We start from the raw sequence: 11,840 nt of genomic DNA, 5'->3' as shown, positions 1-11,840 counted from the left end.
TGCATCAAGTACCAACAGAAAGAAGTTGTTAAGAAACCCAATAGTTTTTATAATTTGACCCTGAATAATGAGAGAAAGAAGATCAAGTTAAACCAAAGAGCTGCAAGCACCAACAGAAATTATGAACTAATAGCATCCTGGAAATCATTGAAACATGATGAAGACAACTGAAACAACACAATATAAAAAACCTCAACAGCTCTTGCATTCTGAGGTTTATACACAATAAATTGTTGAAATTTGAGATCATTAGCGATATGTTGATGTTCCACAACTTCCCCCCTAAGTATTATTCTGAAACTTGCTGGTAAAAATAGTTAAGAAATGCAAAAAAGAGATGAGTGAGAGATAGAGAGAGAGAGAGGGAGCCGAGAGAGACAAAGAGAGCAGAAATAAAAATGTAGAAAAAAAATACAAACTTGAAAAATGGGACAGATCTTGAGCTGAAATGGTCCTGCTCACAACATTGTAATATATTTTCCCTTATGAGTTATTGAAAAAACAATACCAAACTGAATTGACAATGTTTTGCACCAAGGGTACAATGTAGAAGAAGAATAAAATTTACCAGTCTTAGAATATCTCCATGTTTCTTATCCTCTGCTTCAACAGCTCTGTCTAGAATACCCCCTGATGTGGCACTAAATGTGGAGAAAAAGAAAAATTTACAAAATTAATTAAGTGAAAATCTGTCAAAAGAACAACTGAATTGAAGAAAAGATGAATTTTGAATAGGAGTTTCATTAAATTGCAGAGTGGGAACTCAAAGGGCTGTCCACAAGGAAATAGAACAAATCCATATAAAGTCAGAACAGATCAAACTCATATGACTTTATCTGATTAGTTATTATAATACTTTTCTAATAGTCTAAACTTCTATGGTGTCTAATTTTGATAAACTTCTTCATCAACAGAAGCTTAATGAATTATCACCTTTTCTAATGCTATTCTTCTTACTATGCTTTATGTCTTCCCTTTCTTTATTATGCAAAAAACACAGACCAGCTGAAAAAAACAATTTGAAAACAATACTTTTGTGTAAAGTTTCAAGAGAAACTTGTACATAAACATGTATATGTAGGAGGGGATAGGTATCACTGAAATATTAAATGCAATCGTGGAGAGGATTCCCCCACCTCAAGATACTGCCGATAGGCCACTGAGGGCTTTAATATTTGATAGGTAGAAATTTTGTACGTGCTGTTATTATTATTTTATGGAAGAAGACATGCCACCATCTTTAAAGTCAAGTTTTCAGTGTGCTCACCATTTTGACCCTTAAAAATTTCTAACTGTGATTTTTACAGAGGTTTTCCTGTTTGGCTAAAGTATGTTCCTAGTATGAGCCTTTTAAGGTTTCCTTCACTCATTTTATTTGTATGTTCCAGTGAGAAAGACTTGCAAGAGATTTTATAGATTGGCAGTTAAATAAGCACACAAATGGCAGCATTACATTCGCGTTTTTACTCATATCCAGTTTTATGGAGTTCTTAAGGATATTCTGCTATAATGCATGAAAGAAAACCTGCACACATCTACTTAATTTATCTTGACAAGTATAAACATTACCAAGCCTATTCAAGAAGTAGCAACCTCAAGATATCAACCATTGAAATTGCAACTCCTAGAAAAACAGAAATGGTATTTACCTCAATGTATAGAACACTAGACTTATCCTGCGGTTTTCTCCTTGATCGAAGATCTTGAAGACTATGTTCCACTGTTTCAGCAAAATCATATCGAATTCCTTCTACTCTCCTGTTGTTCCAGTGCTTCCAATGAAAAGGAGTCCCTCGGGTATTTAAAACTGCAAGTAAGTACTGGGCAATACGCTCTTCTCCAACCACTGAAACAACTTTAGTTACTAGTTCAGATCACATCAAACAAATTAGTTTCAAACACTACTATAAATAAGTAAGCAATCCAATTCACCAACATGCATTACTCTTTATGCATACTGTATGACATTGTATCTTAATGGTGAGCTTCATAAGAATCAACTATATGTTCAATATAATTTGACTAGCATGTTTGAACTCAATTACCTGTACTATATGCCTTTGAGACAAAGTAAGTATTCCAACCAAGCGATAGCACAGAAACTTGAAAATGAAGCCAATACTTTGGAGCTTGTTTTGGTGATTGTCCCAAGTAAGCTTGTGCATAGAACTTTCTCAAGTTCTTTGTAACATTGTCTAAACTTAAATGCTGTGCCTTAATTCTAGTGTTCTTTTGACCTGAGTCAGTAAAAAATGCATCTAACTCGGTGTCAATAACAAAGGTTCACAAGAAACAGAAAATGAGACATGACAAGCAAATTTCTTAAGCTAAAAAGTACAGGGAATCCATGATTTTCTGTTTACATGATTTTCTTAAGCAAATTTCTTAATTTTTATTTTTTTTTAAAAGTATCATTTTTTTATACAAAAATATTCAAAATGTGTACAAAAAATAACACAACAAACCCTTGTTGATTTTATTTATTACGTTAAAATTTATTTACACAGTTTTATTTTGGGAATTTACCACAAATACAGTAGTTTCTCTTTCTTTCTTTTTTCCTAATTTTACGTGTTTTTTTATTTTGTTTCATTTTTATATGTGATGTTTTTTTTCCTAGTTGAATGCCCTATAAACATAGGGGTGCTATTCGTCAAAACTAAACAAAACAGAGTTCTGAGTACAAGTAAAAAACGAAAAACATAGGAGGACTAAGTCATGAGACCAGCAGAACTAACTAAAATAACCAAAATTCAGAAGAAAAAAAACAAGATAAACCGAAGAGAAACTAAATAGCGGTCACTTAAACCAGCAGGAAAAAAAAAACTAAGCTTCAAGAAAAGGATAATCATGGAGGGAATATCTGATGGTAGTCGTAAAAAACCGAAGGGCTAATAGTAAGTATATCCACCTCTCAATTAAATTCACAGTTTGTATTAACATTACTAAAAAGCCTCAAGGAACATGGTATGAAAGTAAAATGAATAATGCAAGCAATTAACTCCTCCCTTCTTTTCTGCAAGTCATAAAATCAAAAATGGACATGACTACTCAAAATGTAAAGCATCACTCATAATGCAAAACATTTAGTACTTTTACCTTGAATATCAGATAGCGAGATGCGAACCAAACTGTATAGCCAAGACCAACAATCTCCAACAATTTGGGGAACTGATTCATTTCATTGAATTAAGCATATCATCAATATGCCAACTTAGGGAAAAACAATCTATTGACTTGATTGAAAAACAAAGATGCTAAGGAAAAGCCTACACACCACCGGGATAGAATCAATTGCTCCAACAACAGCTGATGCTAGCCACAGGGTAAGCAAGGCACCGCCACCAAAAAGTAAGAAAGAGTAAGTGTCTTCAGATTCAAACTGCAAGTAGTGAAAAATTATCTGTTAATGACAATTAAACTCAATATACTGACATGTCAGTATGCATGTGTATATATCAACAAACAACAAGCATAACAATAGACATGAAATGGTGTTCTACCCTCATCTTATCTACTAATAAATTGTGCTTCTGGAGAACCTTATGTTGCTCAGGTAACCGCTCAGGATAACGACTCATAAAGCAAATAAGTTTAACTTTCATCACTTCCTGATCTCATAATAGCAAGTAGATAAAAACAAACATCATTTTTAAACACATGATAATTTATAGTTGTCGTGGAGCCCAATAAGGTGAGCTTTTGTAGTGGGATTGGAGAAAAATAAACACATGATAATCTTTGTTACTTATATCTCCTAAATTGTACATATATACGAGCCACTTATTTTAACTGATATAAAATACCACTTTATTGAGAATCATAAGTTTATTTAAAGATATTAAAGATACTTACCATTTGCATAAAGTCTACGAATAACAGCAAATTAATACCATCTATGCAAAACTTAGATAAATCAAGTATCAATTGGGGAATAAAACTGAAAATATTACACCTCTAATAAATTTGAACATTGTGAGTTTAGTTTAAAGATATTATTCACATATATCTCAGTGAAGCATTTATTCAAACACTTCTAATGCATTATTTAAAAGATTAGTAATATATACTTTAAAAAGGCAAGCAAGACCATCAAAAGCAGTAAAATTATGGAACAGAGCACATCCCACTATATATAACTAAAACTTACCTCATTCACATTCATAAAGCCATTTATATATATTTATAGCTAAAGAGCATTAAATACACGGGTCTTACACTAACACTTACAATTATTATAATTCCAAAACTCATAAAATTGATCACTATGATATCAAACTTATTAACATATCTCATATATATGCATATAGCTAGCCGATGGTGGTGGTGGTGGTGGAAGAAGAAGGAGGCTTGTCTTCGATTCTAACGGAGGTGATGACATGATTGGGCTTAGTGGAGTAGTTGAGGGTACTTAGATTAGGAATGTGGAACAGAGAAGTGGGAAGTTCTTTAGGCAAGCATCGAAGCTTGAGTTAAAATTCGTACATACACAAGAAAATAGAATTACAGGTTATTGAGGAATTTAATCGAACAGTTTATATGCACACCAAATTTTGAAAAGAACAAAATATAATATCATCTTAAATGGATTTATATGTTCTCACGCCTTGAACTGTATTTACAAATTAGCTATAGTGTAAAACTAATAATTTCTTGTTCGGTCTTTTTGTGAAGAGAAAAGATCATCACTATCATACTAATCAATTATAGCAATTACACTAATTTTTTTCCATTTAAAATTTCAAAAAAGAAAAATAAATAGAAAAAAAGAAAAGAAAAGAGAGAAGAGTTTGTGTTGTGTTACCTTCTGAATACAACTGGCACAATTCTAGCACGATACTGAGCAATTTGAAGGAAAGCAGGCTCGGCCAAATCGAAGTGCTGGAGCGGAGGATTACACCAGCCACCGTTGTCCTTGGACAGAGCAAAGTTTGGGGGAAAGAAGTTGGTGGCAGTGACGGTGATGGTCCCGGCGAGGCATCACCAGTGCTTTATTTCAATTGGATTGAAATAATTTTCAAGCAGCTGAGTAAGAACATACCTATTTGTTGAGGATCCGAAAGCTTTTCACGTGGTTTAGAGAAGTCGCGAGAATGATTGCTAGAAATCCATGAGGATGATTGGAGAAATGGATGAGACAATCGGGGATGAGGAGAAATGGATGAGACAATCGGGGATGAGGAGAAATGGGAGAGAGAAAGATTGAGAATAAAATTCTTGTGGTGTGGTTAGGTGGTCGGAGCTGAGGATGATGGTGGTTACGGGAGTGCGGCTAGGGCGAAGGGAAGAGAGAGACGAGAAGGAGAAGGGGAAAAAAGGTATGAGAAATGGGTCTCTCTCGGGTTTCACAAATTTTCAGGAGACAAATGAAAAAAAATCTAAGTGGCGCAGGCTGGAGTATTATTACCGCCCTTTTTTTCATAAAGTGGCCCATTATAGTACTCTAGCATAACACTTTTTTATTAGTATTATATTCATGTTTTATGGAAATGGGTATTTGGTGTAGTGAGCTACCCAGAGTGTGCCATATGTAGGAAGCGCCATCTGGGCGAATGCCGGGCAAAGGCTTGTTACTTGTGCGGGGTGGTTGGACTCCTCAAGAAAGATTGCTCGATGCTGAAGAAAGAGGAACCAGAGAAGGCTAACAGCTTGACTCCATCTCAAGTGCTCCCCTTGACACAGGCAGAGGCTGAGGTTAGTCCCTCAGTAGTGACAGGTCAGCTTTCTAGTGCTGGCTCTTCATATAATGTATTGATTGATTCTGGTGCTACACAATCATTTATTTCTAGTAAAGTGATTGATATATTGTGTAGACCTAGTGAGTATTACACTGTGGTGTTTGGGACTATATTGCCTACAGGGGAGCTGATAGTTTCCAGGAGATGGATTAGAGCACTGCCAGTGATGGTGGATAGTAGAGAACTATCAGTAGATTTGATTGAGTTTTGTATGGATGATTTTCGGCATGATTTTGGGGATGGATTGGCTAGTAAGATACGAGGCCACTATAGATTGCAGGAAGAAGATGGTGACTTTTGAGCTAGAGGGTGAGGACCCCTTTGTTTTTGTGTGTACTATGTACGGACCCCGTGTTCCTATGATATCAGCGTTGAGGGCTAGGGACTTGTAGCATCCCAAATTTTATAATAAGGCTTAAGGCCTTAATTAGTATGCTTGGAGGGCAATAATTGATTTATTTATGGTAATAACTGAATTTTATGATTATGTGATTAGAAATGCATGTTTAGGTGAATTAAATATGCACATGGGCCCCATTTGACTATTACGGGCATATTAGTAATTTTAGCCCCTTGATGGCATAAATGCAATATTCGTGTATATTGTGATTGATACCATGAGTGAGTGGTGATATATTTGTGATGCACGATCCGAGACAGCCCTAGGGAACAGTTTAGCTAGAAATTCACAAAGGGGTCGAATACCCGGCTCGAGAGGAGCCTAGGGGTATTTTGGGAACGTAATATGCGCTCGGGAATTATTGAGTAATGGGTAGTAATTTAGCAATGATTTGGACATGTCAGGATTAGACGGGGATTTATAGGAACACTCAAGGATTAGCGCGATATGAAATGTGACGAAATTGACCTTAGTGGCACATGTCGAGATTAGACGGGGATTTTCTCTCTCTCCCTTGTGGATTTGAGGCTGAAGCTTTAGGAAAACAGAAGGTTGATGTAATTGAAGTTAGCTCAGGGTTGAGTACAAAATCAGAGGTAAGCTCTTGGACTTGATCTTTATGTTGAACTCTGCTAGGATTAGTGGTTTGCATGGAAATGGATTCCAAGTATGATTTTGGATGTTGTTGAGTATATAAATTGTTTTTGAGATTTGTTATGGAGTCTAGGTTGTGTGGAAGGAAAGTCTAGGCTTGATTCTGGGTTAAATTAGTGTTTGGAGTATGAAATTGAGGTTTAGGCTCGAGGAAAACACAAGAAAATTGGTGATTTTCTGGGATTGGAGGCTCGAGTCACAACCCTGTTCTTTAGGTGCTGCGGCTCGTGTGTGTCGAAGAGACTGGAAGCCTCTATCTACCCAAGTATGTCGTGGCCCAAGGTTTGGATTGCCGCAGCCCGTGTCCCTCAACATAGAGGCATTTGCCTCTGACTTGAATGTGTCGCGGCCCTCAAGGGGCTGGGCTGCAGCTCAAATTCAATATATTGGTTGTTTAAAGGAAATTAGCTCAGCTCAAATTATATTCCGAAGTTATTTGTTGGATTAGAACTTAATGGACGACTATTATTAATATGTTGTGACTAGGTTTTCAATGAGGCTCGGATTAGAGGACTGTGCTCGGGATTGCCGTGCTCAAGAAGTTTGGGACACAGGTAAGAAAACGGTTGTACCCATAAAGCACGGTGTGGCCCTATTGTTTGTGTTATAGGGCATGGCCCTATGTGATTGAATTGCAGGGCATAGCCTAATTGTTTATGTTTAGTATATATTTAAATATTTGTTGATATTATGCTATGTGGTGCATATTTATGAATGAATGACGAAGGCCGGGAGCGGCAAAGGTCGAGGACGATAGAAAGCCAACTATGGCAAGGGGCCGGGAACGACGTTGAGCAAGTAGAGTGCAAAGCTGAGTACGGCAAGGGGCCAGGAATGGCGTTGGGCATGGGGAGTGGAAACCATTAGGGTGAGACCCTCCTAGGATGCTGGAGTCATCCTCTCGATGAAGACCGCGAACCCAGGCCTGGTAAAGCTCCTGGGACAACATGCTCTCTGTGTGTTTAGCTTGTTGGTTGCTTTGTTATATGCTATTGATAAATATGCATATGTTATTTGTTTTGTGTTGATTTTTATTGATGGGCTTTGACTCACGGGTGCTCTATGGTTCAGGTAAGGGCAAAGAAAAGGTCGACGAACCATGAGTACGGAGAACGTGGAGCGATGGGTACATGTTCAACCTGCCTAGCTGCCATGACTAGGGTTATTTTGAGAAATGAAATCAACTGTAATAGTTGTTTTGTCGCCTAAGTTGACCACGTGTACATTTTTATCTGTAATATATTTTCTAAATAGAATTTTGGGATCCCAACTGTAAAACTTTCCGAGATTTCAATGAATAACCAAATGTTTTATATTTAATGACTTTTAGCGGGTTTCATCTTAATTTAGTCACACTTTTAACCTAAAACCTTGATTAGCGAGTTAATGGAACATTTTAAACTCACATAGTAATGACTCTAAGGAAGTAGGGCATTACTACTTGGTATCAGAGTGAGCCAAAATTTATGGTTCTTAGAGATCGATCGAACATGTACGCTCGCTGCCAGTGACAAGCTCAACTCAAGGTTGGTTTGTAATTATTGAATTATATGTTTAAATGTTTGTTAAAGTGCCCTGTTTGCCTGAGTATTGTTGTATGCTATTTGTGTTATGTGGATTTGCTGATTGTGGCTGGTTGATGCAAATTAGGAGGTGGTTTTTTTAGATGTTGTTATCATGCCTCATAAGCAGCGTCATTGATTGTAGGCATATTGTGAGAATGCGTCGGCGATCAATTAGACTCTACTGCAATAGAGCCGAGGATGACAACCAGGGTCCGAACCCTCCACCTGCCCCACCGAATTGGGAACAGTTATTTGCAGAGATGGAAGCTAGACTTCACCGAAGAGAAGAAGTGCTTCAACATTTGAGGCAACAGAACCCTCCCCAGGGCATTAGGTTGCAGGTTCCATAGGCTGTGGCACCGGTTCCAGCCCAGCATATTGTGGAAAATAGATGGGAACCTTTGTATGAGAGGTTCAGGAAGCTGCATCCTCCCACCTTCGAGGGTGGACCAGACCCACTACGGGCAAAGCAGTGGATGAACATGTTTTCTTCCATCCTAGATCTCATGAAGGTGGAAGGTAATGAGAGAGTAGCTTGCGCCAGCTACATGTTGAGAGAAGACACCCGCATCTGGTGGGATGTTGTGTCGTAGAGAAGGAATGTTGCAATTATCACCTAGGAAGAGTACAAGAATATTTTTAATGAGAAGTATTGTAGTGTCGCATTCCAAAATGCGAAGGTTGATGAGTTTACCAACCTGACTCATAATCAAATGACGGTTACTGAGTATGCTTTGAAGTTTGACTGGTTAGCGAAGTTTGCGCCGGATTTGGTGTCGACTGACATTGCATCGAAAGATCGGTTTGTGCAGGGATTGAATGTTATGATCGCCTGTGACGTCAATATAACATTGGATACAGGGACTACCACTTATGCACAGGTAGTGGACTAGGCCCTTACAGCTGAAAGGATCGAGGATCAGATATGGAGAGAGGTCGCGGCTAGGCGCGATGCTCGAAGGACGGTGCCTCCTTTTACTGGATCTAGTCGGGGTAGTGGCCCCAGTGAGTAGAAGAGAAAGGCCATAGACTCTTTTGTTCCTTCTAGCTCGGATAAGAGGGCACAGGGTACTTTCAGTGGCTTTCAGGGCGTGGGAGACAACTGGAGGAGTTTCCGAGTGGGTACTCGGTTCAGACGACGACATCAGTGAGAGTGTAGGATCAGGGTTTGCTTTACTTGTGGGGGTATCATCCATTTGAGGAAAGATTTCCCACAAGCCAGGAAGGAAGAGCCGAAGCGGAACGACAGTCTCGCTCCTGCCAGAGTATTCACCTTAACCCAGACTAAGGCTAAGGCTAGCCCCTCGGTCGTGACAGGTCATATTTCTAGTGTTGGTTCTTCTTTTACTACATTGATTGATTCAGAGGCTACTCATTCATTTGTTTCTGCTAAAGTGATAGATCAGTTGTGTAGTCCTAGTGATTTGTATGCTAGGGGATTTTAGACTTTGCTGCCGACTGGGGAATCAGTAGTCTCTAGGAGATGGGTTAGAGCATTACCAGTAGAGATAGACAGTAGAGAGTTTTCTGTTGATCTGATTGAGTTAGCAATGGATGACTTGGATATGATCCTGGGGATGGATTGGTTATCAAAGTACGGGGCGACGATTGACAGAAAGCGTGGGATGGTGACCTTTGAACTGGAAGGGGAGGTACCATTTGTATTCGTGGGGATAGTGAGTGAACCGCGAGTACCTAGGATTTTGGCACTGAAGGCTAGAGACCTGATGAAAGAAGGTTGCATAGGATTCTTAGCAAACATTGTGGATACCTCTAGGGTTGTGTCGGTTGGACCGAGTGAGACCAGATTGGTATGTGAGTTTCCAGATTTGTTCCCCGCAGATTGGCCAAGATTTCTGCCTCACCGAGAGATCGAGTTTGTTATAGAGTTGGCGCCCTGGGTGGAGCCAGTATCTATGACACCTTATAGAGTGGCTCCGACAGAGTTGAAGGAACTGGAGATTCAGTTGCAAGAGTTATAGGATATGGGATTCATTAGATCGAGTTTTTCGCCAAGGGGTGCTCCACTATTGTTCGTCAAGAATAAGGACTGATCCTTAAGGATGTGTACTGACTACAGAGAGGTGAACAAGTACCCACTACCTAGGATGGACAACTTGTTTGTCCAGCTACATGGGAAGACACTATTCTCTAAGATTTACCTTCGGTTAGGCTACAACCAGTTAAGGATTAAAGAGGAGGACGTACCAAAGACCGCTTTCGGCATGAGGTATGGACATTATGAATTCCTGGTTATGTCATTTTGATTAACCAATGCCCCAGCATCCTTTATGGATTTGATGAACAGGGTCTTCAAAGACTATTTGGACAAGTTTGTGATCGTATTCATTGACGAAATACTGGTGTACTCTCAGTCAGAGACAGAGCACGAGCAGCATTTGCGCTTGGTATTATAGTGGTTGAGGGAGCATAGGTTATATGCTAAGTTCAGCAAGTGTCAGTTTCTGCTACCACAAGTAACATTTTTGGTTCATATTGTCAGTAAGGAGGGGATTCTGGTAGACCCAAGAAAAATTGAGGCAGTGAGAGATCGGCCTAGGCTTAGCAGTGAACTAGAAGTTAGGAGCTTCTTTGGATTGGCAGGGTACTATCAGCGGCTCGTCGAGGGAGTCTCCAAAATAGCCACACCATTGACCGAGTTGACACATAAGAAGACTAAGTATGTGTGGACAGACAGGTGCGAGAACAGTTTCAAGGAATTGAAGGAACGACTGATCACCGCTCCAGTATTGAGTCTGCCATCAGACATTGACAGGTTTGTAGTTTATTGTGATGCTTCTAGACAGGGTTTACAATGTGTACTGATGCAAGCCGGAAAGGTGATAGCCTACGCATTGAGACAACTGAAGGAGTATGAGCAAAGATATCCCACACATGATCTAGAATTGGCAGTGATGGTATTTGCACTTAAGGTTTGGAGACGTTATTTATATGGCGAGAAGTGCGAAATATATACCGACCATAAGAGTTTGAAGTATTTCTTTACTCAGAAGAATCTGAATATGCGGCAGAGACATTGGTTGGAATTGGTAAAGGATTATGTTGACGGTGAAAACTCGTCAACGAAGTTAAGTTAGAAAAATCAAAGTCTATTGTTTATTAATGAAAAACTTCAACAATGTAATCAGAAACTTAGAAACATAGAAAATAGTTCCAGAAGAAAAATGGGGAAAAGAACTTGTATTCCTTTGTTGTCTCAAGCTACAATGTTTTTTCCAACCCCCTTCAATGTTGAAGTGGGGTTCCCTTTATAGTGGGCTCTAATGGCCCCAGATACATTGTGGTCCAGGGGACCAGATTGTACATAAATACACTATCAGGGGAGTGGTATCAGGTGTAGTGGTGTCAGTTCCAGTACATGGTCAGAGTCCATGGGAGCACATCCACTTTATTACCCGATTGTGCCTCCATTGCTCGCCCAGTACGAGTGTCAGAGATTTGTTGGCGTGGACCACAACAAAT

At 39.1% G+C, this 11,840-nt stretch overlaps 1 long non-coding RNA gene and 1 pseudogene across 3 annotated transcripts; both read right to left on the bottom strand.

The window, feature by feature from the left end:
- Positions 1-209: 209 nt before the first annotated feature.
- Positions 210-3,380, bottom strand: LOC133829133 (uncharacterized). 3 transcript variants are annotated; one of them, XR_009891557.1, is made up of 4 exons: positions 3,278-3,380; positions 3,100-3,171; positions 569-641; positions 210-304 (listed from the first exon to the last, which is right to left on the bottom strand). It is a non-coding gene; the product is annotated as an uncharacterized LOC133829133 (long non-coding RNA). The 3 variants fall into 3 exon arrangements; XR_009891559.1 differs by lacking the exon at positions 210-304 and adding an exon at positions 325-454; XR_009891558.1 differs by lacking the exons at positions 210-304; positions 569-641 and adding an exon at positions 2,975-3,016.
- Positions 3,381-3,548: 168 nt separating this feature from the next.
- On the bottom strand, positions 3,549-3,629 carry LOC133833328 (small nucleolar RNA snoR128; annotated as a pseudogene).
- Positions 3,630-11,840: the final 8,211 nt, after the last annotated feature.

The sequence above is a fragment of the Humulus lupulus genome, chromosome 4 (assembly GCF_963169125.1).
Source record: "Humulus lupulus chromosome 4, drHumLupu1.1, whole genome shotgun sequence".
In the NCBI taxonomy this organism is placed as follows: domain Eukaryota; kingdom Viridiplantae; phylum Streptophyta; class Magnoliopsida; order Rosales; family Cannabaceae; genus Humulus; species Humulus lupulus.
Note: the sequence above shows the minus strand (reverse complement) of the source record. Positions and strands in the feature narration are given on the sequence as shown.